Source organism: Globicephala melas, chromosome 2 (assembly GCF_963455315.2).
Source record: "Globicephala melas chromosome 2, mGloMel1.2, whole genome shotgun sequence".
NCBI lineage: Eukaryota > Metazoa > Chordata > Mammalia > Artiodactyla > Delphinidae > Globicephala > Globicephala melas.
The window spans coordinates 163,242,132-163,268,322 of NC_083315.2; the positions used below are offsets into that span (position 1 = coordinate 163,242,132).

The 26,191-nt window shown below is 45.8% G+C and overlaps 1 protein-coding gene across 7 annotated transcripts in view; it reads right to left on the reverse strand.

Annotated features, from left to right (window-relative positions):
* Nucleotides 1-26,191, reverse strand: part of FOXN3 (forkhead box N3) — a 404,931-nt gene that overhangs the window by 268,228 nt on the left and 110,512 nt on the right. The gene's annotated exons all lie outside the window — the stretch shown is intronic.

A 26,191-nucleotide genomic window follows, 5' to 3' on the forward strand; every position in this document is an offset into this window, starting at 1 on the left:
GATCTCCACCATCAGCCCAGCCCTGGGGCGGTGGGGGGCGGGGAGGGGGGGGCGGCATCCGTGGCAACCAGCTCCTTTCAGGTAAGGCAAAGACCATCTGGCAACATTGTGCTCTAAACAGTCTGCATGGTTGTCAGGAAATGTAATGCCTCAAACCAGGACCCTAACCCTAAAAATGACCACCGGCCACCACATACTGCCACTGGGCCGAAAGTTCTGGAAATGGAACTTCTGGAGCATGTTATAACTTAACAAGGCTTTCCTTGGGCTGGCCTTTGGATTGATATGTTTTCAGCTCATCGTGTTACCTGTCAGTCATGTGTCACCATGCAGGTGTCAGCCTGAGCACAGGCCAGGAGGTATGGGATGCTGCCACATCTCTGTGTTCATTCTGGAGAATTACTGTAGCTTGAGGGTGACAGTCCCACAAGTTAAATCTTCATCATCCCTGCCTGCCTGTCTTAACAATGCAGATTCACTTTTTTATTTTTGAGTGTATTCACTCACTACCCATGTGAAAAAAATTGAAGGCTTGTGTGAGTATATTAAACGGTTTAAATGAAAAGAGCTTTTAAAAAACACAAAGTGTATTTTTGGAAGTCATCACTCAAGCATGGGTGGTTGGGGACCTTAGAGTGGCCAAAATCATTCATTTTTCTTAAGAGGACACTATTTCTTCACCTCCTACCTTGTCTAAATATCTCTGAATTCACTTGACACTCAAAAAAGGATCATTTTCATGGAGTGATTTCAGAGAGTAAGAAGCAGCCACACCTTAAAGCCCCTACCTGAAGTTCTTCCTCCCCCTACTGCCGTGTCCAAAATCTAGTACCCTAAATTCATACTAGTGTGTAAATGACTGATACCAAGGTCATCCCCTGGGACTGGCTGGAGAGAAAGCAGGGCTCCATGTGCCCCCAAGAGGTATAAAGGTGTGTTTTCAGGGTGTACCCTAAGGGGCAGGGAGGGAGAAAGGCAGAAAAACAGGCTGAGGGCACCCAGAACAAAGAGGCCACTGCACTATTTTCCCTAGAGTTGATCTTGCTTCTTCCTAATTTGGCTTTTAAAAGAGGGGCGTCCCGTAGCAGTGACCTTTCAAGGAGGGATAATTTATCCACCTGGGCTTAACTGGTGCCTGAGTGGAGCTGCTATGGAAAGGCGCCCTGGCCAAGCCCATTTCCATCTCCCCAGCACTCCTCGGGGATGGGGGGCAAGGAGCGCGGCTGAGACTGTCAGCGCCATCACAGGAGCATCACTAATGTGGACACAGGAGGTGCCGGCTCCTACTTCCCAGCCAGGTGTCCAGGCTGGCAAGGCCATCTGGGTTGGGAAATGTTGTTCTAAAGCCTGCTGGGGGAAGCCCGTTTTGATGGGAAGCTCAGCTTAAGAATCAGCCGGCTTCAAGAAGCTTCCTCAACCTGGCCCCCTGTAAGATGGGAGGCCTTGGAAATCAGTTATTTCCCCTCATGGAGCCCTGAGAAGGCCAGTGCATCCACATTCAACAACCTGCAGCCAGGGTCCAGGAAACGAGTCAGCTCCAACAGGAAACCCTGGGGGAAAAATGCCGGGAAGGGCTAAGACTTTAGTTTCAGGTTTCCAAAAGCCTGCAGATGTAAACCCAAAATGAAAACCTTTTAAGAAATGCCTATCTAAAATGGAACCACCATACCTTTAAGCTCTTTGTACCCTGACGGAAGAGATAACAAACATTAGAAAATGAACTTAAATTGTACCAGATCATAAGATTGCCTCTAAAAATCTTTAGCTCCAGGGAATTCCCTGGCGGTCCAGCGGTTACGACTCTGCGCTTTCACTGCCGAGGGCGCGGGTTCAGTCCCTGGCAGGGGAACTAAAATCCTGCAAGCTGTGCAGAGCAGCCAAAAAATTAAAATTAAAATTAAAAAATAAATAAAATAAAAATATTTAACTCCAGGATTTAAAAGACCTGTAAAAACCCAACGGATGAAGATGTAAGGACACAGGCAGTCTCGTTCAATTGATGGGAATGTTAGTGGGTCCTATCATTTTTGGAGGGATATTTAGCAATATCTATTAAGTTTAAAATGCACGTCGGCTTTGACTCAGCAATTCTCCTTGTCGGAATCCATTGCCCAGAAATACACAGTTGTGCAAAAATATGCAGGTACAAGGATTATTTCAGCATTATTTATTATCGAGGAAAACTGTTTTAGAGGAAAAGAATTCCATGTCCATCAAAAAGGGATCAGTTAGCTAAATCCTGGTTCATTCATATAATGAAAACTCACGGCTTTTAAAAGAAAAAGGCTGACCATGGTGCTTATGGGAAAAGATGTTCAGAGAGAAAAGCACATTGCAAACCACGTATCAAGTCTGTTTTTTGTAAAATAGCATTAGATATATTAATATATGCATGAAAAAATCTTCCATGGGTGGATCATTAGGGACGTTAAACTTTCCTTGATAAGCACTTCTAAATTGTTAGGATTTTAACATTTATCTTTAACCTTAAACAATAACTTGTAATCAGAAGGGAAAAAATGAATGCCTCCATCTTCACGTTAATTATCTACAACCCCTTATCTTATCCTGGAGGGGGAGTGAGGACTGTGGTTGTTCTTGTATGTTCTAGAGAATGGTGGCTATGGGCTCTGTATTTTATCCCAGCAATTCCATTTGATAAATGGCTCAAAATCCCAACGCTTCAAATACTCTCACACTTAAGATATTTTGTGCTTGAGAAGTGGCCATTGTGATGAACAGAATGCACGACTGTGACTTGGGAATATCACCTTGGGCCAGTTTTCTTCCTGTGTCCCAACTTTTTCATCATAAGATAAAGGGTTTGAAGGGACCCTGACCAGACGCTCCATGGATGAAGTACTCAATCGGCATTTGTTGAAATACTGGAGGACAGAGACGGGGCCTGATATGGGGAAATGATGGGAAAAGGAACAGCTGAGAAAAGTCTTACCAGCATCATTGGGAGGTGGTGTAGAGTCAGCCAAGGGGGAAAGAACAAAAGGGTTTTGACGCAGGGGAAAGACAAGCACGTTTTTGAGGTTCTCAACTGGAGAACTGAATGTCTGTAAATATGTAGGTACAGTTTGAGTTGTCACACTAATGGGAGAAGGCAGGTGCTAGCAGCATATACTGAGTGGGGGCAGAGATGCTAAACTCGCCACAAGGAAAGGGACAGTTGCACCCCAGTTCCATCCATGCGGCCCATGGAGTAACATTGAGGGATGCCAGCCAGGCTGGTAGCCATCAGCTTCCTTCCCTGACACATGGCCCCAGGCTGGGGCTGGGTGCTGGATGGGTGGGTGGGTCTCGAAGGAAAGCAAGGAGGCAAGACCACTGGGATATCCACCAGACAGCCCACCTTCTGCAGCCTGTTCCCAAGTCAGCCTGAGTCATAAAACTGCAAACTGCCTAACTCCAAAATGGCCCATTCTGGATCTTTTATGATAATCGTACTTTCCCTTTAATAAACACTAATAACAAATTAAACCTCCCTGAAGGAGCCACATCTCTAGAGTCACGTGCCTGAATAAGTCCTAACCACAAGAGACTTTGGGCTCTGCAGTTCAAGGCCTTCCTATTACATTTTGGACCCTGGTCTCCCCCTTGCTTACTTTAAGTGGGGTCCCAGGTTCCGCAGGGCACCGTTGTCTGATGTAAACTCCAAAAAACAGAGACCTGTCTACCTTATTCCTCACAACATCCCCAGCACAGAGAACAATGGCTGGCACATAGTAGGTGCTCAGTAAATATTTTAACAAATGAATGAAAGTGGAAACGGCATAATCTAAGGAGCGGGGGTTAACTATTTATAAGCTGTGTGGCCTTGGGCAAGTCACTTAACCTTTCTGAGCCTTTGGTTCTTCATCTGTGAAGCAGAATAACAATAACCACCTTCTAGGGCTTCGGGGGAGACTGAAATGAGGTATGGGAGACATCCAGCATGGGCTTCTTAGTTCTCAGTAGGTTCTTGGAAAATGGGAACTAACACTGTGTCATTATTATTAATAACTCCAACTCACACCCTAGCCCACGCATCTCCTGCAGTCCCAAGCATCACATAAAAGATACGCAGTTTGGTTCAGCTTGCCCTTTGTGAGCTACTAGTCAATAACCAACAAACACAGCAATAGCCTCTTCTTTAAACATGATGTTCTTCCAGTCTCCTTCAAAGAGCTGTACTCAGAGCATTATCAGTTGATCCATTGTTTCCAAAGACCTCCACGAAGCACTGTAAAGGTATACGTGCCAGAAGGACGTGAAGACCAGTCAAGGAGAACCAGCAGGTTTGTGGGCACTTCTGGTTCAGCCCTGGCCCAAACTGTTGAGGTTTGACTCTGATTTGGCCTCCTGATACCTGAGCCTGTTCCACTAAGGAAAATCCAACATGCCACAGTGGTTACAAGCATGGAGTTGGGAGCCAGAAGCTAAGGTTCAAAGCCTGGGTCCACCACTCTTAACCGTATGACCTTGGGCAAGTTACTTAACTAACTGAAACCTCAGTGCTCTCATCTGGAAAATGGGGGACAAAAATAGTATCTACCTGGGGAAAGAGGGGAAGAAAGGAATAGATTGTGCTTCTCTTGGTTTTGTAAGAAATCACGGAACTCAATCAACCCATTTGCAAAAACCCCATGGAGACTATCTTTCTTATGTTTTCTATTTTTATTAATCAATCATCTTGAATCCTCTCTGAAGGGTGGAGGAAAGAGCTTGCTGGTGATACACTGGCTCTCTCTACAGGAACACGAGCAGAATGCTTGACACACAGTAGGTCTTCAATAAATATATGTTGAATGACTGAATAAGTGATTCAGAAGTTGAAAAAGTCTGACAGTCCATCATACCTGTTTGACCTAAGAAACTAGGTGCAAACTAAGGTGAGGGAAAATCTTGTATTTTTGAAACCAAGGTCTAGAATCTGTATTAACGGAAATCTCTTCAACCCAAGCCCTCCAAGGCTTCTCCCCTCTAAAAAATATCGATCATTTTCTGTGTCTCTTGCCATCTGCATCTGTTCCCTTTGCATTGACCCAAGCCCACTCTCTGGGCCTTGGAGGATCAGCTCTAACTTGTCTCGTTCCTATATTAGAAATACACAAGGTATTTCTTTTTTTTTTTTGGCTGCATTGGGTCTTCGTTGCTGCACGCAGACTTTCTCTAGTTGCAGTGAGCACTGGCTACTCTTCATTGAGGTAAGCGGGCTCCTCATTGCGGTGGCTTCTCATTGCAAAGCACGGGCTCTAGGTGCACGGGCTTCAGTAGTTGTGGCATGCGGGCTCAGCAGTTGCAGCACACGCGCCCTAGAGCATGTGGGCTTCAGTAGTTGCGGCACGTGGGCTCAGTACCTGTGGCACAGGGGCTTAGTTGTTCCGCAGCATATGGGATCTTCCCAGACGAGGGATCAAACCCATATCCCCTGCATTGGCAGGATTCTTAACCACTGCACCACTAGGGAAGCCCCAAGGTACCTTTTTAGAGACAGCCACTTGGGCGGCCCCTCCTAGTGAGTCGTGGGCTCTCCACTGAAGAACTTCCTTTCCTCCTGGGATAATAAGCACATTGTTCTCCCCAAAACTCAGCATGTGGGTCAACTGTGGACTCTAACTGCCCCTTGGGTGCCCTTTTACCAAGTGTCTGACAGTGCACTTCTCAGAAAATGACCCTATTCCTCCTGTACTCCACAGAGACATACAATGTGAACTGAGAGCTTGACGATTATGCTTGTGAATAATCTGAGTTTCAAGTGCGGCCTTGGCACGCCTGAGAACAAATAATTACCAAAAAGTTATCCAGCTGCCCTCACAATGTGCCGCTACTTTGTCTTGGGTGTGGAGCCCTGTTGGCTGGCCCCGTGGGAGCCTCAGTGAACAGAGCCATCAGGACCCCCTCCAGGTCCCAGTCAATGACTGCAGCAGAAAGTTTTGGCCGATCTGGCCCTGGAGAAGATAAAGCCCTTAAACTAAGATTAGCCACGCTCATTCCAGCCCCACTCACAGCCAAGAGTCAAAGTCGATATTTGCTGAGTGGAAAAGGACAAAAGGAAACAAATTTCGTTTGCAAGCTCTCCAAACAGACCAGAAAAAGTAATTATCTGTTGCTTACCCCGTGCGTCTCCTCTCATAGAAAGACTAAGCTAATATGTCCCTGCTTTGAGGGAATATCAACATTTTGGTCTCTGGATCACAGACGATCAGCCAGCTCTCCGAATAGGGTGTTCAGCAAAGAGTTGTGTGCAGGATGGATTCTTTAAAAAAGCAACAGAGCCAAAAAAAATTTTTTTAAGTCGGGGGAGGGAGACTTCCCTGGTGGTCCAGGGGTTAAGACTCTGCGCTTCCACTGCAGGGGGGTCATGTTCGATCCCTGATCAGGAGCCTAAGATCCCGCATGCCACGTGGTGAGGCCAAATTATTTATTTTTTAAATTTTTTTTAACATCTTTATTGGAGTATAAACGCTTTACAATGGTGTGTTAGTTTCTGCTTTATAACAAAGTGAATCAGTTATACATATACATATATCTCCTCCCTCTTGCATTTCCCTCCCTCCCACCCTCCCTATCCTACCCCTCTAGGTGGTCACAAACCACTGAGCTGATCTCCCTGCACTATGTGGCTGCTTCCCACTAGCTATCTATATTACGTATAGATACGTAATATAGTGTATATATGTCCATGCCACTCTCTCACTTTGTCACAGCTTACCCTTCCCCCTCCCCACATCCTCAAGTCCATTCTCTAGTAGGTCTGTGTCTTTATTCCCGTCTTACCCCTAGGTTCTTCATGACCTTTTTTTTTTTTTTCTTGGATTCCATATATGTGTTAACATACGGTATTTTTCTCTTTCTGACTTACTTCACTCTGTATGACAGACTCTAGGTCCATCCACCTCACTACAAATATCTCAATTTCGTTTCTTTTTATGGCTGAGTAATATTCCGTTGTATATATGTGCCACATCTCAGACACCATCAAACTCTTAGAGGAAAACACTGGCAGAACCCTCTATGACATAAATCACAGCAAGATCCTTTTTGACCCACCTCCTAGAGAAATGGAAATAAAACCAAAAATAAACAAATGGGACCTAATGAAACTTAAAAGCTTTTGCACAGCAAAGGAAACCATAAACAAGACCAAAAGACAACCCTCAGAATGGGAGAAAATATTTGCAAATGAAGCAACTGACAAAGGATTAATCTCCAAGATTTACAAGCAGCTCATGCAGCTCAATAACAAAAAAACCAACAACCCAATCCAACAATGGGCAGAAGACCTAAATAGACATTTCTCCAAAGAAGATATACAGATTGCCAACAAACACATGAAAGGATGCTCAACTTCATTAATCATTAGAGAAATGCAAATCAAAACCACAATGAGATATCATCTCACACTGGTCAGAATGGCCATCATCAAAAACTCTAGAAACAATAAATGCTGGAGAGGGTGTAGAGAAAAGGGAACACTCTTGCACTCTTGGTGGGAATGTAAATTGATACAGCCACTATGGAGAACAGTATGGGGGTTCCTTAAAAAACTAAAAATAGAACTACCACACGACCCAGCAATCCCACTACTGAGCATATACCCTGAGAAAGCCATAATTCAAAAAGAGTCATGTACCAAAATGTTCATTGCAGCTCTATTTACAATAACCAGGACATGGAAGCAACCTAAGTGTCCATCATCGGATGAATGGATAAAGAAGATGTGGCACATATATACAAAGGCCAAATTATTAAAAAAAAAAAAAAAAAAGCAACAGGGCCGTTTTAAGCAACCTTATGATGACTTAAAATGACAATGACACTGTTGCTACTTTAAAAGCTTGGGAAAGCTTAGAAAGAAAGCTCCTCTTAATCAGACTGAATTTAAATCTGCATCCAAACCACTAGCCTTTGGTGTACAAAGATGGCATATTTGATCAGGAAGAGACTTTAGGATTATCCAGGCCATTGCCCAATCCAGGTCCACCTCCCACCTGGGGCATCTGCTCCACACACTGTGTACACTGTACGCCACACAGCCAAAAGCACACCCCTTCTCACTCCCGTAAGCCACAGCTTTCCTGGGCTCTCCCGTCTGCGCAAGTGCCGACTGGATTGAGAAGGCAGGCCCATCACAAGCATCACGAGACCCAGAAGGCTTCGCCAGGAAGGGAATTGCCTGTATGGTATCAGAGTCCCCAGTGAGGGCTGCATTCAGCAACCCGTGCCCAAGACCAAACAAACAGCTCCATGGGGACCGTGGGGTGAGCGAGTGGGTGCACATCTGCACGGGGTGACATCTGGTTCAGAACTGTCAACCTCACAGCAGGAGGGGAAGACTGTAAACTCTGCCGGACAGGGGCTAAGGGATGCTGAGAGGACCCTGGCAACCCAGCTCGGGCTGGAATTCCCGGGGGAGCCCACTGCACACTTATCTGGGGTCTACTGTTCACTTTCCTTTCTCTAGAAATCCAGGCTACTTCTTTTTTTTTTTTTTTTTTGGCGGTACACGGGCCTCTCACTGTCGTGGCCTCTCCCGTTGCGGAGCACAGGCTCCGGACGCACAGGCTCAGCGGCCGTGGCTCACGGGCCCAGCCGCTCCACAGCACGTGGGATCTTCCCAGACCGGGGCACGAACCCGTGTCCCCTGCATCGGCAGGCAGACTCCCAACCACTGCACCACCAGGGAAGCCCCAGGCTACTTCTTGATGGGGAGATGGGGGGAGCAGGGTGATGGACTTCTTTTTCTTGCATTTTGTTCTAAAAGAGGGACATCCGAGTTAGATCTTCTTCCTTGAGTGTTCCAGAGGAGCAGTGCAAGCTGTGTCTAACAGGGTCACCGCCCCAAAAGTACAAGTTCAAAAGGTCAGAGCCAAGTACTAGACCTTTTCTTTTTAATACATTTATTTTATTTATTTATTTATTTTGGCTGCGTTGGGTCTTCGTTGCTGCGCACGGGCTTTCTCTAGTTGTGGCGAGCGGGAGCTACTCTTCACTGCGGTGCGCGGGCTTCTCATTGCAGTGGTTTCTCTTGTTGTGGATCCTGGGCTCAAGGCGCGCAGGCTTCAGTAGTTGTGGCACACAGGCTCAGGAGTTGTGGCTCGTGGGCTCTAGAGCGCAGGCTCAGTAGTTGTGGCGCACGGGCTTAGTTGCTCCACAGCATGTGGGATCCTCCCGGACCAGGGCTCGAACCCGTGTCCCCTGCATTGGCAGGCAGATTCTTAACCACTGAGCCTCCAGGGAAGCCCTAGATGTTTTGATTAAATGTGCATATTCCTTTTTTGGTGGGTAGGTGCTGTTTAATCTGTGTGGATCCAGGAATCAACAGGCATCTCTCTCCCTATTCAGATCGAAGGAAACATCTAAATAGCATCCAATACCTCATTTCTTCGTGTACAACAAATGTCAATGATATGCAAACACAGGCACTTCACGGTGAAAGAGCAGTTTGTCAGAGTGGATAGCGAATGGGCTTCTCTTCTTGCTTCTGGTTACTCTGAGCTCTGCCTGGGAGCGGGGATCTTGCCGGGCGGCATCCAGGAGGCTCTCCTAGGTCAGATCTGCACAGTGTAGACATTGCCTTTGTTGCTCAAAAGGATGGATCAGACAGAAAATAAATTAAGTAGAGTTATCAGCTGATTACAATCACTCTCTGAGTTCTCACCTCGGCTACACTGTGGGTAATCTGCAAAGAGGCATCGAGCCCCAGACCCTTAGCCTGGCACTCAGGGCCCCTCGTACTCTCAACCTGCTAACCTATCCTTGCTGACTTCACTCCCTTCTGGCCGCTGGCATTTCCAGGATGGGCCGTCCTTTCTCTTGTCCAGACCTCTCAGGCTCACTCCAACACTTTCTCTGGACAGCTTTCCCTGACCAATCACTGAGCCCCCTTGACACCCTTTACCTCAGTATCATTCATCCTGTATCTCCAGAACCCAACACAGAACTGATATGTGGCAGGTGTCTGATTAATGTTCATTGAATAAATAAATCAGATATTCCTGAAACAATCAGCAAACTAAGTTTAAAAGAGATAAAGAAATGTGCACATTAAAAAGGTAACACACACACACACAGACAAGTCCTTTATATGCAATGAATACGTAGAAAAGCTGGTGAAGTCCTCTAAACAAGGTCTGTAGTCTAGTTAATAGTATTGTACCAATGATGTACAATGGTGCTTTTAACGATGTACTAAAGTTATATAAGATGTTCTCACGGGGGAAGCCAGAAGAAGGATGCATGGGTCCTCGCTATGTTATTTTTGCAACTCCTGAGTCTAGGATTATTTCCAAATAAAAAGTTTCATAAAATAAACGAAACACAAGAGGCAAGAAGTTTCAGGTACCAAATGATCAGCTGAGGTGAGGGGTTGCAGCCTCCCTTTTGCGACCCCATCATGTTCCCACCTGATACTCCCAGGTTAGGGATGATTCCAGCCTCGCTTTCTCTCTCCCTTCCCTCCCTCAGGTCTCAGCTGCGATGTCCTCCCCACTGAGGGTCTTCCCAGACCACCAGCACCACAGCCACTTTCCCCCAAGCTTATTTACTGCCTTCAGTGCATGGATCGTAATCAGAAATCTCTTGTCTGTTTGTCGCCTGTCTTTTCCCACCAAAAGGCAGATGCCACAGGACCTGGGACCTCATCTGCGTGTTTACCACTTTGTCCCCAGTACCAGGGCATATCCTGGCCCACAGTGCTTAAGAAATACTTTTAGATGAATAATGGATATGTTAATTAATAAAGTTATTAAATTAACTTTAATAAAGTTAAATTAGTAAACCAGTAAATTATTAAACCGATGCTGAGTGACGTTATTAGCCTTAAAGCCTTTCTAATAAAAATAGTAAGAACAACAAGCAAGTTCGTTACAAAATATAGCACTTGAACTATGGCTCGCTGGAAATGACTTGAAACATACAATGTGATGTCTGGAGTAGGTGCCGGAAGGAAGCAGACAGCCCTAGAGCTGGTGTAATCAGAAAGGATGTCCAGTGAGCAACTGTCTGGATGGACATGGAAAGATGGATAGGTTTTTAAAAGAAGTCAAACTAGGAAGGGAGAAAAAAGGGTGCTTCAGAATTGAGAAGCAGCATGAAAGAAAACCTTAGTGGCATCCAGGCCCACATCTGTCCTTGTAGGAAGTTGGTGACCCGTCATGAGCAGTGCTGGGGTCAGGACGGTGACCGGGAGAGACAGACCCTGCCGGAGAGCTTCCACTTTAATCAGCTTTCTATCTGATAAAATAGTATCCGTAAACATCTACTTTTCTCATTAAGGAAGGCTTCCTGCTTGTATGGCAGGGAGTATAGAGACTGCCTCGATAGTTCTGAATTCTTACTAGCTGGAAGAATAGCCAGGAGGCTATTTAACATTGATTGGGGGAAGTAGGAACCCTTGTCCCTTTGGGGCAGACCCCTCCATTGTGGGGAGGGCCACTTTGGTGAGCTCTCCCGACCGTGCAGACAGAAGTCCAGTTCCTCCTCTTTCTTCCTTACAGGAAACACTGATATTGGAAAATTCATCCAAGATCAAATGCATCAGACTGGGATGTTAAGGAATCTGGCTAATGATGTCAAAAGCCATCTCATGAGTGATACACTCCTACCTAATTCCTTTTTTCTGTCATGCCCACCACCAAGCTGGACCAGGACTGCTGGAGGAGAAGAGACCTGGAAGGTTACCAGGAAATTCTAGGAGGGCAGGTTTCAAACTAAAACTTTGCACGCCACCCCTCATTTCAGAAGGCCACAGTTTGGGCAGTCTTGGAGCAACCAGTTCTTACCCATAACAGGTCTTCCTAGCCAAGTACGCTGGGTTCAAGCTATTCCCATAGACTTTGGTTCTTCTACAGCACAGAGTGTATTTCAACAGTCTTTAACCTACAGAAGTATCCTGAGGCCTCTTTATTCTAGCCTCAGCCACTGGGGCAGGGACATGGCATCACTGCTCTAGGGCCATAAGAAGTTGGGGCTCCGCTGATGGTTTTGCCGTGGATCAATGCCTCCGGCCTCAGAGATATGCAGGGGTATGTGTCTCCCAGTCCACTGTCCCCAGCTGAGTGTAGGGCAGATGGAACAGATCCCAGTCTTCTCCAGATTCCATCAGCTGAGTAGGCATGGGGGCAGCAAAGAATAAGGAAGGATCATGGAAGGGAGAAGGGACTAAGGAAAGGTCACGTGTGGGGCTATGAGATGCCTCCATCTTCTTACCGTTCCCCAGGCTTGCCCCGTTTCCCAGACCCGGGGAGCTCCTATGCTAACTTGGAGTTTAGAGGCAGTTCAAGTGCCTACTCTTCTGGCACTCAGCCTTTCTCAAATCATGGCCAAGAGCTCCCATCCTCCCAGCCCACTAAACGGCAATCCTGGTGCCACATACCCATGGCTACAGTGTCTGGATACCTTCCCAGCAACACCCGTTAAACTTGAGCGATTCCCCCTTCCCAGAAATCTTGCTGCGAAAGCTTCCTCTGCTTAGTTCATGAAGTGGGCTCCACCCTCTTGCCGAACCCTTCAGTAAGTTCAGCAAGATGGCCACACGAGGTGTGTTTTATACCACCGACTACACGCAAAAGGGGCTCCCCCGGGCTTCCCTGGTGGCGCAGCGGTTAAGAATCCGCCTGCCAATGCAGGGGACATGGGTTTGAGCCCTGGTCCGCGAAGATCCCACATACCGTGGAGCAACTAAGCCCGTGCGCCACAACTACTGAGCCTGCACTCTGGAGCCCGCAAGCCACAACTACTGAAGCCCGCAGGCCTAGAGCCCGTGCTCCACAACAAGAGAAGCCACGGCAATGAGAAGCCCACGCACTACAACGAAGAGTAGTCCCCGCTCGCCGCAACTAGGGAAAGCCTGTGCACAGCAACGAAGACCCAACGCAGCCAAAAATAAATATATAAATAAATAAATTTAAAGGAAAAAAAAAGGTGGCTCCCTGAAACTCACAGATTTAAGCATTGCAAAGACTGTGAAGGGTGATCTAACACTTCCAACCTAAGCTGTTTATCATTTCAGGCCATGAGAGGTCACATTCCATTTACTCCTGTAGATTAAGATCTGTTGGTGCTACAGACTGGAGGACACTCTGGAGATGTCCCACTTAAATCTCAATCCAGGAGCTACCTAGATATGGTAGCCTTAGAGCATCATTCTGGATTGTTCCTAAGATTAGTTTTAAATGCTATTCCAGCTTTTAGGTTTTCATGCAGTGTTATTTTTACAGGCTGATTATAGGGGTAGAACGTTAGGGTGGTCCCCTTCTCATTTGCTTTATTCATTTTTATAAATTATACGCGCGCACACACGTTTCTACCGGCTGCCCCAACACGAGTCTCAGTGTGAACACCACTGAGCACTCAGGCAGGGAGAAGTCAGGGAGGAGTCAGCAAGCAGGGCCTACGCCTGCCCCGCCCCAAAGCCTCCCTAGTGCTCCAGCTTCTGGACCATCACCTCCACTTATTTTTCCTCCTCTTCATCTCTCTTCCTCTGTGTCTGCACCCCTCCCCCTTAATCACAACACAGTTCACTGAGGCATACAAGTCACTCTGCTTAAAGCAAACTGAGATGGGAATAACCGACACATTCAGCCCCCCCGGGGCAGCCATTCTGCTACCAAACACAACTTCGCCAAACCAAATGGAAACCCCACTCCTTTCTCCTCTTTCTCATCTCTCTTCCAATTGATGGCAAGCGTAGGGGTTATGTTTTTTGAATGACTTGCTTTCTGGTGCCTCTTGACTGCTCAGACAACTGATTTGCCCATGAGCACCAGCTCTATCCATGTTGGAAATGTTCCTGAGTCTTAATTAAGGGCCAGTACTAGGCACTTGGATCAGCAGGATGAATCAAGACCTAGCCCATCAGGAACCCACACCTAGTGAAGGACACAGCCTATAACAGCAATTACTCTACAGTGTGGTTAAGTGCTGGGATGCAGGTACAAACAGAATGTCATGAGGAACTGCAAGATACAAGGTCCCCCCCAGTTAAAGCAAATCCTTTAACATGAGATAAAAAATTTACAGGGGGCTTGGGGCAGCTGACCAAGAATCTTGACCCCCTTCCTTGGTTTTCTCGGTTCAGTGATTGTTCCAGTCACCACGTTGAGGCCCCGGGGCAGCAGCATGGTGGGGAGCACACTGTTCTCATCACTGACAACTAAGGCAGAGGCAAGGGGGGCACATCTGAATCTTCATCTAAAGAATGGGGAGAAAAACAATGATAGAGATGATCACAGGCACAAAATAAGAGTTGGTGCTCATTGTTGGTACATCACTGCTGGTGGTGGTAATAATCCCGAACTCAGAAGAATCCACCCAGGCTGGACCCTGCCGGGGCTCTCAAGCACAAGCAGCTGTATTCACTGGCCACGTCTCGCAGGGGCTCTCACCACCCCAGCCTCAGACACGACTCTCTGCCGGAGAAGAAAATGAGTGCTGGCCAAGCTAGACAACCAGCCTCCAGCAGAGAATGGTGTGATCCCAGTGCTGCACCTGTTCCAGGTATGTTTATCGCCGTCCACCACCATCTGCTCCAACTCTAAGCGCCTTGCGGGCAGAGAACATGGTGTCATTACATGTTACTTAAGTAACAGAGCTGGGTTCACGCTCAACAAATGCAATCAGGAGATTTCTAATCTGGCAGGGGCTCTCGGAAAGAGTTACGTCCAACTTTTTCATTTAAAAATACAGTTATTGGGACTTCTCTGGTGGCACAGTGGTTAAGAATCCACCTGCCAATGCAGGGGACACAGGTTCGATCCCTGGTCCAGGAAGATCCCACATGCCGCGGAGCAACTAAGCCCATGTGCCACAACTACTGAGCCCTCGTGCTGCAACTATTGAAGCCCACGCACCTAGAGCTCGTGCTCCGCAACTAGAGAAGCCACTGCAATGAGAAAACGGCACACTGCAATGAAGAGCAGCCCCCGCTCGCGCAACTAGAGAAAGCCCACGAGCAGCAATGAAGACCCAAGGCAGCCAAAAATTTAAAAATAAAAATACAATTATTTACTAGATAATTTCTAAATATAGAAAAATTTAAGGAAAATGTAAATGGCCCCTAGTCACACCACCTAAACAAACTAGGCCCATGTAAACCTTAAAAAATAAAACAAAAGTGCTAGATGCACCCTTGGGTTTTTTTTTTTTTTTAAGACAAAACAGTACAGGAATGTGTACAAAGTTGCTTCCCTCCTACCTTGAACCCTCAGTCCTCCCTACCTTTATCTTGTGTAACCTGCCAAAAATAAGTATGAAAATATAAGCACATATATGCATGCACATATATGCATATACATATATACACATATATGACTTGATTCTTTTAACATAAATAGGACCTGAAACTTGCTTTTTTTTCCACTTAAAAAGTTGCTACGGTCTGAATGATTGTGTCTCCCCCAAATCCTAACATCCAATGTGATGGTATTAGTAGGTAAGGCCTTTGGGAAGTGATAAGGTCATGAGGATGGGGCCCTCATGAATGGGATTAGTGCCCTTATAAAAGAGACCCTGCAGAGCTCCCTAGCCCCTTCCATCAGGTGAGAATACAAGAAGTCTGCAAACCAGAAGAGGGTCCTCACTAGATACCTTGATCTTAGACTTCCAGCCTCCAGAGCTGTGAGAAATACATTTCTGTTGTTTATAAGCCACCCAGTCTGTGGGATTTTGCTACAGCAGCTTGAACAGACTAAGACAAAAGGCAGTGGACAGGGACCTCCCTGGTGGCGCAGTGGTTAAGAATCCGCCTGCCAATGCAGTGGTTAAAAATCCACCGCCAATGCAGGGAACGCAGGTTTGTTCCCAGGTCCAGGAAGATCCCACATGCCACAGAGCAACTAAGCCCCTGCGCCACAACTACTGAGCCCACCCACCTAGAGCCTGTGCTCTGCAACAAGAGAAGCCACCGCAATGAGAAGCCCGCACACCGCAATGAAGAGTAGCCCCCCTCACCGCAACTAGAGAAAGCCAACGTGCAGCAATGAAGACCCAACCCAGCCAAAGATTAAAAAAAAATTTTAATAAATAAAAAAAAGGCAATGGACAAAGTTCTCAAACCAAAATACTTGCTTCGTACTCCCCACGCCAGGCTACTTTCTGATTATATTATGATCTTGAGCAGTTTATTTAACCTCAGTGTGCCTTGGCTTTTTCAAGTGTAAAACGGGAATAGGTGAGTCAATACACGTAAACTTCTCAGAATGTAGACGGCACTCAAAAAACATGTATTATTGTTACTTATTATATCTTTGCACCCCTCCCACGTTATCCTATTTAAATGCTGCCCAGTGTGCCAAGGATATACACTGGTCTACCAAGGATAAACACTTGTCTACCAAGGATAAACACTTATTCAGTCCCCAAGGGATGGGTATTGAGGTTGTATCTAATTTTTTGCTGTTGCTATTATGAACAATATCAATATTCCCATTCACCAGTTTTTGATACTTTGGTGAGTAGATCCATGGGATACATTCTTGAGGGTGAACTTGCTGGGTCAATGCTTTTGATAGATATTGCCAGATGCCCTTCCAAGATGCTCTACCAATGCATCCCCCCAGGAAAACAGAGAGAGGGTGTCTATTTCCCAACTCCAGCCCAGAATTGGATATTCTCAAATTTTTAAATACTTACCATACAAGTGACGAATGGTATCACATTTGTAGTTTTGATTTGAGCCTCTTTAAATTATGAGTGAGGTTGAGAACTCTTTAATTTACAGATGAGAAAAATAGACACCCAGTGTCCCCTAACTGGCTTAAGGTCTAATCCTGAGCTAGTTATACAGACAAGCCTGGACCAGATCTCGGCTCGGACCACCCTAAGGATGCCCTGACCCCCAGCACCAGGAGGAGAGGCTGACAACCAGTGGACAAACTTCTTCTTTCTCCCTGCCGGGCACACCAGCTGGGTAGGCAGGTGGCTCTCCGATGCCTGGGTTAGAGTGAGAGCCTCCCTCGGTACCCGCAATCCCAAGGCATGTGCTTCCCCTGCCTGACAGGGAAATCTCAGCCTCGTCCTCGGCCCAGGAAGCAGGGCTGTGGGGCCTCTCCGATTGGAGAGCTGCTGACTGCGGCTCGAATACAGAAGGCTTTGCCTCCGAACTGCCTGAGGTTCCAAGGTGTTTTTTCTCCTGTTCATGTCATATCAAATGTTGTTCCATCTGAGAGCAAAGTGGTTCGTGCTGTGATTGGACTTTCACATTCCTCTGTCTCCTTCTCTGTGGAACTGGACTTTATTAACTGGGAAAGAAAGCTCCTTGCAGTAGGGAAAGTATCTCTGGCCACATCCCACGGGCAGGGACAGGGCAGGTGTTCATGGAGCAACACAGGGGTGCGAGTACCCGGTCTAGGTGAGGGGCTCAGCTTCTGGGTCTCACTGGTGCTGTGACCTTGGGTGCTTCTCTCTAAGCCTCACCGTCCCCACCGGAACGATGGAAATGACACCGATACCTGCTTTGCCTACCCTGCAGGGTTGTTTCAAGTTAAGTAGATCATGTGGGTGACGCTGCTTTGAAACTGTGAGACTCAACACAAATGGGGGATCTCGGTGAATGTCAACCAGCTGGTCGCCATCGGCTTCCAGGCCAGAATGTGCCTGTAGGAAGCAGCCATCCTCAGACATGGGGTGGGGTCTGCCCCTGCTCCCAGATATGCCTGAAGCCGTCCACCTCACACCAAGCACACCAGAACCAGGCTGATCGTCATGACACAGACTGAGTCGAGGCTTCACCTTGATTGTGCAAAAAAGCATTTCATAAGCATCTGTTTATGCACCCGCTAAACTAGGTGTTCAGCAAAGAGAACAGCCAGTAACTTCATATTCCTTTGGCAATAGGAAGCACAGCTCCACTTGCTGGAATTTCTCAGCCAACTGACACTCATCATACGTTAGAATTAAAAACTAAACATGGCCATTTTGAAGGGAATCGTCCTACAGTTATTATATATTTCCATACTACTTTCTTCAAAAAAAAAAAAAAAGAGTTAAATACAGTCCAGCCTGTCTGCTTATCTCACTGCCACCTTCATCAACACTGATTATCCTTCTAAGTCTCGAATCATAAGAACCCGTTCTACCACTCCTAGCTTTGAGACCTTAGGCAAATTACCTCTTTGTGCCTAAGTTTTCTCGAAAATCAGACAACCACGTTAATTAGGAGCGTGGCTACATTAATAACACAAAACCAGCAAGGATCAACTTAAAGTTTAGTGCATGGATTTGGAGAAGGCTCTTTTGTTCTCTGAGATATGTTTTGTTTCTCCCTAACTCCTGGCTATATTCCAGAGAGCTGAATTTGCTGGCTCCATGAGGCTATCTTGTGTAGATATAAATTCCTTTTGGGGACTTGGAGAACATAACTAAGGCCCTGATGGGGATTGGTACACCAACAACCCAAGCCCAAACCCAAGCGTTCAGTTCCAAAAGGGAGACTTAAAGCCAGCACCCTGGAACAGCAGGGCAGAGATGAATAGAAGACACAGAGAGCACGGAGGCAAGGACAACGGGAGCCTCCTTGAGCCTGGAGAGCGAGGAACAACTTCCTTACTGTTGGCTGTACGCACAGACCAATGCCCCAAACAAGCGAGCTTCGTCTTTGTAAGAAGAAACCTTCAGGGACTTCTCTGGTGGCGCAGTGGTTAAGAATCCACCTGCCAATGAAGGGGACACGGGTTCGAGCCCTGGTCCAGGAAGATCCCACACGCCGCGGAGCAACGAAGCCAGGGTGCCACAACTACTGAGCCTGCGCTCTAGAGCCCACGAGCCACAACTACTGAGCCCACGTGCCACAACTACTGAAGCCTGTGCGCACGCCTAGAGCCTGTGCTCCGCAACAAGAGAAGCCCGCGTGCTGCATCAAAGAGTAGCCCCTGCTCACCGCAACCAGAGAAAGCCGGCACGCAGCAACAAAGACCCAAAGCAGCCAAAAATAAATAAATAATTTTTTTTAAAAAAGAAGAAACCTTCAGATGCCCACTTAAGAAACTGAAATATACAGGATGAAATATAAACGTGAACACCCAAGAGGGGGAAACCAAGCAAAATGGCTGCTCCAGAAGGTCTGTGTAGGAGGAGCTGAGAAGGGGCACAGGGTTGGCCAAGAAGGGGATGGCTGCGGGACTCCACAGATGGCCCACCTGCAAAACAAGCACACGGAATGCTTGCTTGAATGGTTTATGTTGTATGTGAGATGGAGCGTTTGCGGGGCTAGAGCCCCGAGCCACTCCCTGGTTCAGTCTCTGGAGAGGACAATAATGAAGAGATGAAGCAACTCCATTTCAGGCGACTGGTCCATTTTTCTGAAGGATGTAAAGAATTCTCTCAAAGCTCTGCTCACTTGCTTCCACTGAGCTAGGTTTCTAGAGTTCTATCTATAATATTGAAGTTGTACATTATGGGCATCACACAGCTATTTATAAATATTTCAGCTCTCTCTCCTTCACGTACACAGTTATATAACATCTTCCCACCTTGTTGAAGTTAGGTGTGGCCGCATGACTAGCTCTGGCCAATAAAATGTGAGCGGAAGTTGGACGGCTTTAAGAGCCAGCACGTGCTTCACCATTTTCTCCTTTCCCTCAGCCTTGGTGACAGGGAATGTTCCATTGCCTCCATCCGGGACTGAGGTCAAGGACGCCTTGAAGCACATTCCCTAGGCAACCTCAATAGATACGTAGGGTAAGCAAGAAATAAACCTTCATTGTTTTATGCCCCTGAGTTTTGGGGGCCATCTGTTAACCTATCACCTAGTCTACCCTGAGTGATACACACGTACCACTTAGCCACCAGAACATGACCTTCTTCTAAATCAGTAACTGGTTGTGCACCCAGAGAATTCACAGTACTAGGAACCTAGCTGTTTATTACAGACGTAGACACAATTTTTAATTATGAGAAACCAAACTCCTTTCCAAAAGGTAAATTTTAAAACTAAGCTCTCAGGAATTCCCTGGCGGTCCAGTGTTCAGGACTTCGTGCGTTCATTGCCAAGGGCCCAGGTTCAATCCCTGGTCGGGGGAACTAAAATCCTACAAGCCATGTAGCACGGCCAAAAAATTAATTAATTAATTAATTAAAAATTAAAAGAAATTAAATAAAACTAAGCTCTCAAACAATCCCCCAAACCCTCTAACTCCTTTCCTGAGCCCCAGTGTACACGTCCCCAGGTGCAAGGCCAGACATTAAACCTGCTCCAAATACATCATCTACCAGCAGAGGAGAAGGCAATCATCTTAAGAAACTCCACTTTCTAACGTGGAAGATTTCCCGCATGACATTCTTGATCAACACGTGAGTTCATCCTCCCAGACGTCAAGCTGGACTGGCCAAATGGAAACTCCTTTGTGGGCTCTCTTTCCCTGTTGAATCCAGAGTTTTAAAATGCAGTTCCTTGCAAATTTCCTGGTGGTCCAGTGGTTAGAACTCTGTGCTTCCACTGCAGGGGGGGCGGATTCAATCCTTGGTGGAGGAACTAAGATCCCGCACGCCACACGCATGGCCAAAAAATAAAATAAAATAAAATGCAGCTCCTGGAACATCACTATGGGTTGACACCCCCCAGAGTCAGGTTCAACCCAATTTCTCATGCCTCCAAAGGCATATTTTAATTCACCACTTTATTTAATATATAAAACATGAATGAAGACAAAACTTGCAGTACTCTCCTACACTAAAAAAAAATCCACAAAGTTTTTCTACAGCAAACGTATCAAAATATACGTCTCACACAGTTGCAATGTAGTCCAGGTACACTGGCTAAGTTGCGACCAATGAAATCTTCCCATTTCTAAAGACCAGGACCAAAGACACAGCTTCTGTTATATGAAGCCACTGATTCAATCATTTGGGGTCGGATTTATTGTTTTAGCCATCATTACCTTTTTCACTTATAAATCAGTATCAATCTAGTCATTTTAGTGACCAAAATAACTAGACCATGATCTAATTTCTTAGGTTGTTAAAATGACCAGATCAGAGTCACAGTGGGTGAATCAATAAAATGCCTGGAAATAAATATGGGGGGAAATGTATAGCCACCCCACTAGATGTCAAGGTCGAAAGGCCTCTGCCCACCACCCGTACCCGTGCCTCAAGCCTTGCAATTTATATCTACATTCTGACTTCCCAGGGTGCCGGGGCCAAGCTCTAAGAATCTCGATGTGCACGTGTTGCAGGACCACTCGGATGTAATAGTCAATTAAATTATTAATGAAAGAACTATGCAAATAAAACATCATGCTCTTTTATGCAGTAATAATTATTATCATAAGCAATGCAAATTGAATAATAAGAATCATCAGGACAGTTCGGTGATAAGCTAACAATTTCTGGCAATCAGACCAAACATCTCTGCTCAAGCTGTTTAATAAAATAAATAGCAGGTTGTTGACATTTTTGTTCAGTTAAACACACACACATCCAGAGACTACTTATGTGTCCCGAGTAGAAGAGCTAAAAAAGAAGTGGAGACTGACTAATACAAAAGTGGAACCACTTACAACGGGGATCATTTAGATATCTCCACAAGAAATCAATGAATCCTATAAACTGTCCCAGAATCAAATGACATCATTTGCTCATTTATACACACATTGCATACACATATATTTACATATACATCTGCATTACATGAATATGCATATATATACAACATTATAAGAACCTTCTTATAATGTTTCAGGTACTTTCACGTGACGGATAAAGTTAAATGCCATAAGAATACTAGGCTGTCACTATTTAGAAGCATTTACCAAGCACCTAACTTCCTAGCACACAGGCACACACCACTTTGCAAAAAAACAAACCTTTTCCTTCTTTACCTTAGAGGACCCCCGATGCTGGAACCCTCTAGAAATCATGCAGTCTCAAACAGCATCGCCCAATCTTCTACCAGTTCACCGAAGACTGATTCAGAAGAGAAGCTGTCCGTTCACAGACCAAACTAACCACAGAGAAAGTCTATTAAATTCTAATTGGCAAGTCATTTGGACCTTCCAGTAGCAACTACAACCAATTTCCTGCCTCTTTTTGTGCACCTGGAAAAATACGTTTTCTATCTGAGGTAATGATATCCTCTGGTATTCAGAGGAAAAAAGTCAAAGGCAGTGAAGTCTCCTCAGCTTCCAGCAAGAAGAAAGAAATGCTAAAGAGTGAGCTGAACCTACCTGCCGTCAGATGTGTTCATGTCACAAACAAACTCATCTTCTCCTAGGCTGGTTAAAAGTCCAACCATTCAGAGGCCACTTGACTGGGCTTGGGGGTGTGTTACGCCTTTTACAAAAGCGCCTTCCTCATGAGCTGCCATAATAACGAGACCAATTTAGATGCCATTCTCTTTCAAGGGGTATCAACTTCAAAACAGCTCTACCTCTTCAGACTCTGGGAGATGCCCCTGCTCTGAGTTGCAATTATTCCTTTGAACCTAACTCTATCCTAAAAGCCAAAAACCTCTCACCTGAGCTACGTGGCTACCACCACTGATGGAGCTACGAGACTTGAGCACAGTTCTGAGTTTGGGCTCAAAAGACTCGGCCCCTGGTTAACGCCCAAATATCCATTTGGGGAGTTCACATGCATATACCAGAGTGAGAGTAAAATAAACGTGGACACATAAATATGCCCACTACAGGGAAAGAGCAACCAGGAGTAACAGTTCACCCTCTGCCTTTGCAGGGGGGATGGGGTCTGCCGATTTCCACCAGGAGACAAAGGTGTGGCTGCGTATTCTTAAGCCGGAGTGCTGTGGCCAGATGTCTGCTCATCGTTTCAAATGCCTTTCTTCTCTCCTCCCTAAAGCAGGAAGAAAGTCTTCATTGATGCTCTGTCTCTAGCGCTTGCTAATCTCCTGTTTAATAAGGAAGACAAGCCCCAGGCTGCGGACCTCCAGTAAACAGTAGTAGAAGCCAGTATGGAGGAGAGAGAGGGAGGTGAGAAGGGAACCAAGGAGAAGGGGCGAGAGAAGCCAAGTCAGGGAGGTTCCCAGATCGTGATTTTGCACCACAATAAAATTTCAAAAATAGTTTCGGAGAGGCGTAGGTTGCCAACTTTTTATTTTTCCAAGTAAAGAATACTGAACTCACTATCTTGAGTTTATTTTTCTCTTTGCCTTGGACTGGGGAAAAGTTCATCTTTGAACACGTATTTGTACATATCTGTTTGCTCCCCGCTCCTCCCCACACCCCATCAACTGTAAACTCAAGCAGCCCCCTCAGAATCTCTCTACCTTCCACACAGGAGGGCCCCTGGTGTCCAGGAACCACTGAAATAGACAGATTGGATCCCGAATCTGAGAATTATTACTTACTTTCTCATTTCACTTCACAATGTTTCACATTTCCTTATCTTCCTTCAGAGAATTTCTGTGAAACACTTTTTTTCTAAGGTGACATAACTATATGGCCATCTCAAAAAAAAAACAACACATTTTACATCGGATCCAATTCAACCCTTGATAAGAAAGCACTATGCATGCTTTTAATGGAAATGAATTCTAACAAAAGGGTGTATTCACACTTTCAGCCTAGGGGCCTGACCCACCAGGGCCAAGAACACATGTGCAAGGAATGTGAATGTCGTCTTTTGCAGGCAGACAGCAGAAGGAGCAAATGACCAAAGATTTCCATCCATTTATTTTGACACAAACCTACTCTTCCGCCAGCCAAGATGACGGTTCTGAAGGGGACCAACTTGCAGAGTCTGGACCCGAACCAGGGCTTTCAGCAAAAACTAAGGATTTAGACCAGCTTAATTTCTGAATTCTTGTAAAACAAAGACCATATATGTTAAAGTGGCCAGCTCAGGGCCTGTGTGCAAAAATCTCCCTCTTCCCTTGAGACGAGAGCTCTGTATCTGGCCTCTCTCTCCCTGGCAAACAGCTTGCAAAGGGCTTTCAAACATGAAGAACTCTTTGTTGAAAGAGCTCTCATATCTACCTTGTTATCTGCAGTACATAGGAACAACTGACTTAGAAGTCTTTTCAATTCATTCTCATTAAATAAAAGATGGATTTTCATCTCATTTCCAATTATCAGTCAGGAACATACATTCTTTTTTTCTGGCTGCATTGGGTCTTCGTTGCTGCGCTCGGGCTTTCTCTAGTTTCGTTGCGGTGCATGGGCTTATTGCAGTGGCTTCTCCTGTTGTGGAGCACGGGCTCCAGGTGCACGGGCTTCAGTAGTTGTGGCACGTGGGCTCAGTAGTTGTGGCGCACAGGCTTAGTTGCTCCGTGGCATGTGGGATCTTCCCGGACCAGGGCTCAAACCCATGTCCCCTGCATTGGCAGGCGGATTCAAACCACTGTGCCACCCGGGAACATACATTCTTAAGTAATGACAATTATAATCACTTTAAGAGCTGCCATAAAATGAGCGCTTACTGTCTGCCAAGCACTGTGCCAAGTATTTTACTTTTGTTTATTTATTTTTTTATTGATGTGTAGTCGACATACAACATTATGTTAGTTTCAGGTGTACAACATAGTGATCCCACAATCGAATACATTATGAAAGGATTACCACGACAAGTAAAACCATCTGTTCCCATGCAAAATTATTACAGTACTATTGACTCTATTCCTTATGCTGTACTTTACATTCCCAGGACTTATTGATTTTAGAGCTGGAAGTCTGCATCTCTTAATCCCCTTCACCCAACCCTCCTCCCCCTGTGCCAAACATTTTATAAGAATTATTTTATTTAATTCTCACGCCAACTCTATAAGTTAAATATCATTATCCCCCTTTTACAGATGGGGAAATGGAGGCTCAGATACCTTCCATTATTTTCTAGGGATACACAGCTCAGAAATCACACCCCAAGTCATTCAGCTGGAAAGAGGAGGGACAGGAATCTGAAACTCTGGCTGATATGCTAAGCCTAACATCCTCTGCCTCTCCCTGGCACCCTTGGGTCACTCACTACAAGCAGCCCTGCCAGAAGCCACAGCCTTTACAGTGCATGCACTTTAACTAGCACCGCTAAAAACGCAGGCCATCCCGTCTTTCCTAGAAGCCAGCGTTGTTTTCACTCTGCTTTCAAGTCCTGTTGAGGCTTTATGCCTGCTCTCTCAGGCCTTGGACCACCACAGCAGTCATTCAGTCCCATCAGACAAAGCCATTTCTCTCAGGAGAGCTGGTGTCATTCCACAATGGTTTATGAGGGACCAAAACTCTGATCTTGTTTTAAATAAAGCAAGCCCTCCAAAGTTCACAAATCTCTTTCATCTGCTTTAGTTTGTGATGACAACGAGAGGAACGTTAGTGGGGAAGCTGTCCCCTCCCCCACCAATGTCTCGCTTTGTGACCTTCCTTGGAGGTTCTGCGGCCCCTCAGTTTCTCTACATACAGAAGACAAACTCTTACCTTCTTCACAAAAATGAGTGTGGCGACCAAGTGAGATAGTAAAAATACTTGGAGAAACAAAAAATTAAATGCCGTCTACAACCAAGGTGTTAATGTCATATCTTTTCCAAATAGTACAGGTTCTGGCAAATTCCACTGGGCATTTATGTACAAGGCCAAAGCACAGATCCAGAAACTCTCTCTGTTACATATATGGGGATTTCCATGTAATGAAATGTTTCTGGGAAACACCTTAGAGCCATAAGCAAACGTGCTAAGCGGGCAGCCATAGGAAAACTCCCCATAGGTCTATGAATCAGTCCCTGGGAGAGTTTTCTCTTTGTATGTATGACTCCAGCATAACTGGAGTCCCCATGTATGACTCCAGCATAACTTCCCTTGGCATTAAAGTAACCGGGAACTGAGATTAATTGCCCGATTTTTAACTACATTTGGCCTCTTAGCACTTCATGTTGTAAGTACCCTGCCTCTCAGGGCACGCTGACAACAAGTGATCTGTCGTCGGCTATTCTGAAAGGCTTTGGTGTCTGCACAGTTATGATCACTAAAATAAAGGGTTCTAGCCTTCTAAGAATCTAACACACACACTCTTTGTATGGCTTTACAAATGCCTCAACTAATGAGACCATCACAGGAACACATACTGAATTGAGTTTCTCGACTATTTACACACCCCCTAACCTGTCCAGCTGCCTCTGCCTCTTCTGGCCTCAGACTCCATTTTGAACATGGATTTCTGTTGTCCTTTCTGGAGTCTCTTATTTTCTCCACTGTATTCATTCAGAGGGGGGGAAAAAAAAGACCTCATAAATGTCATTTCATATTCCAAGCAATTTGCTATA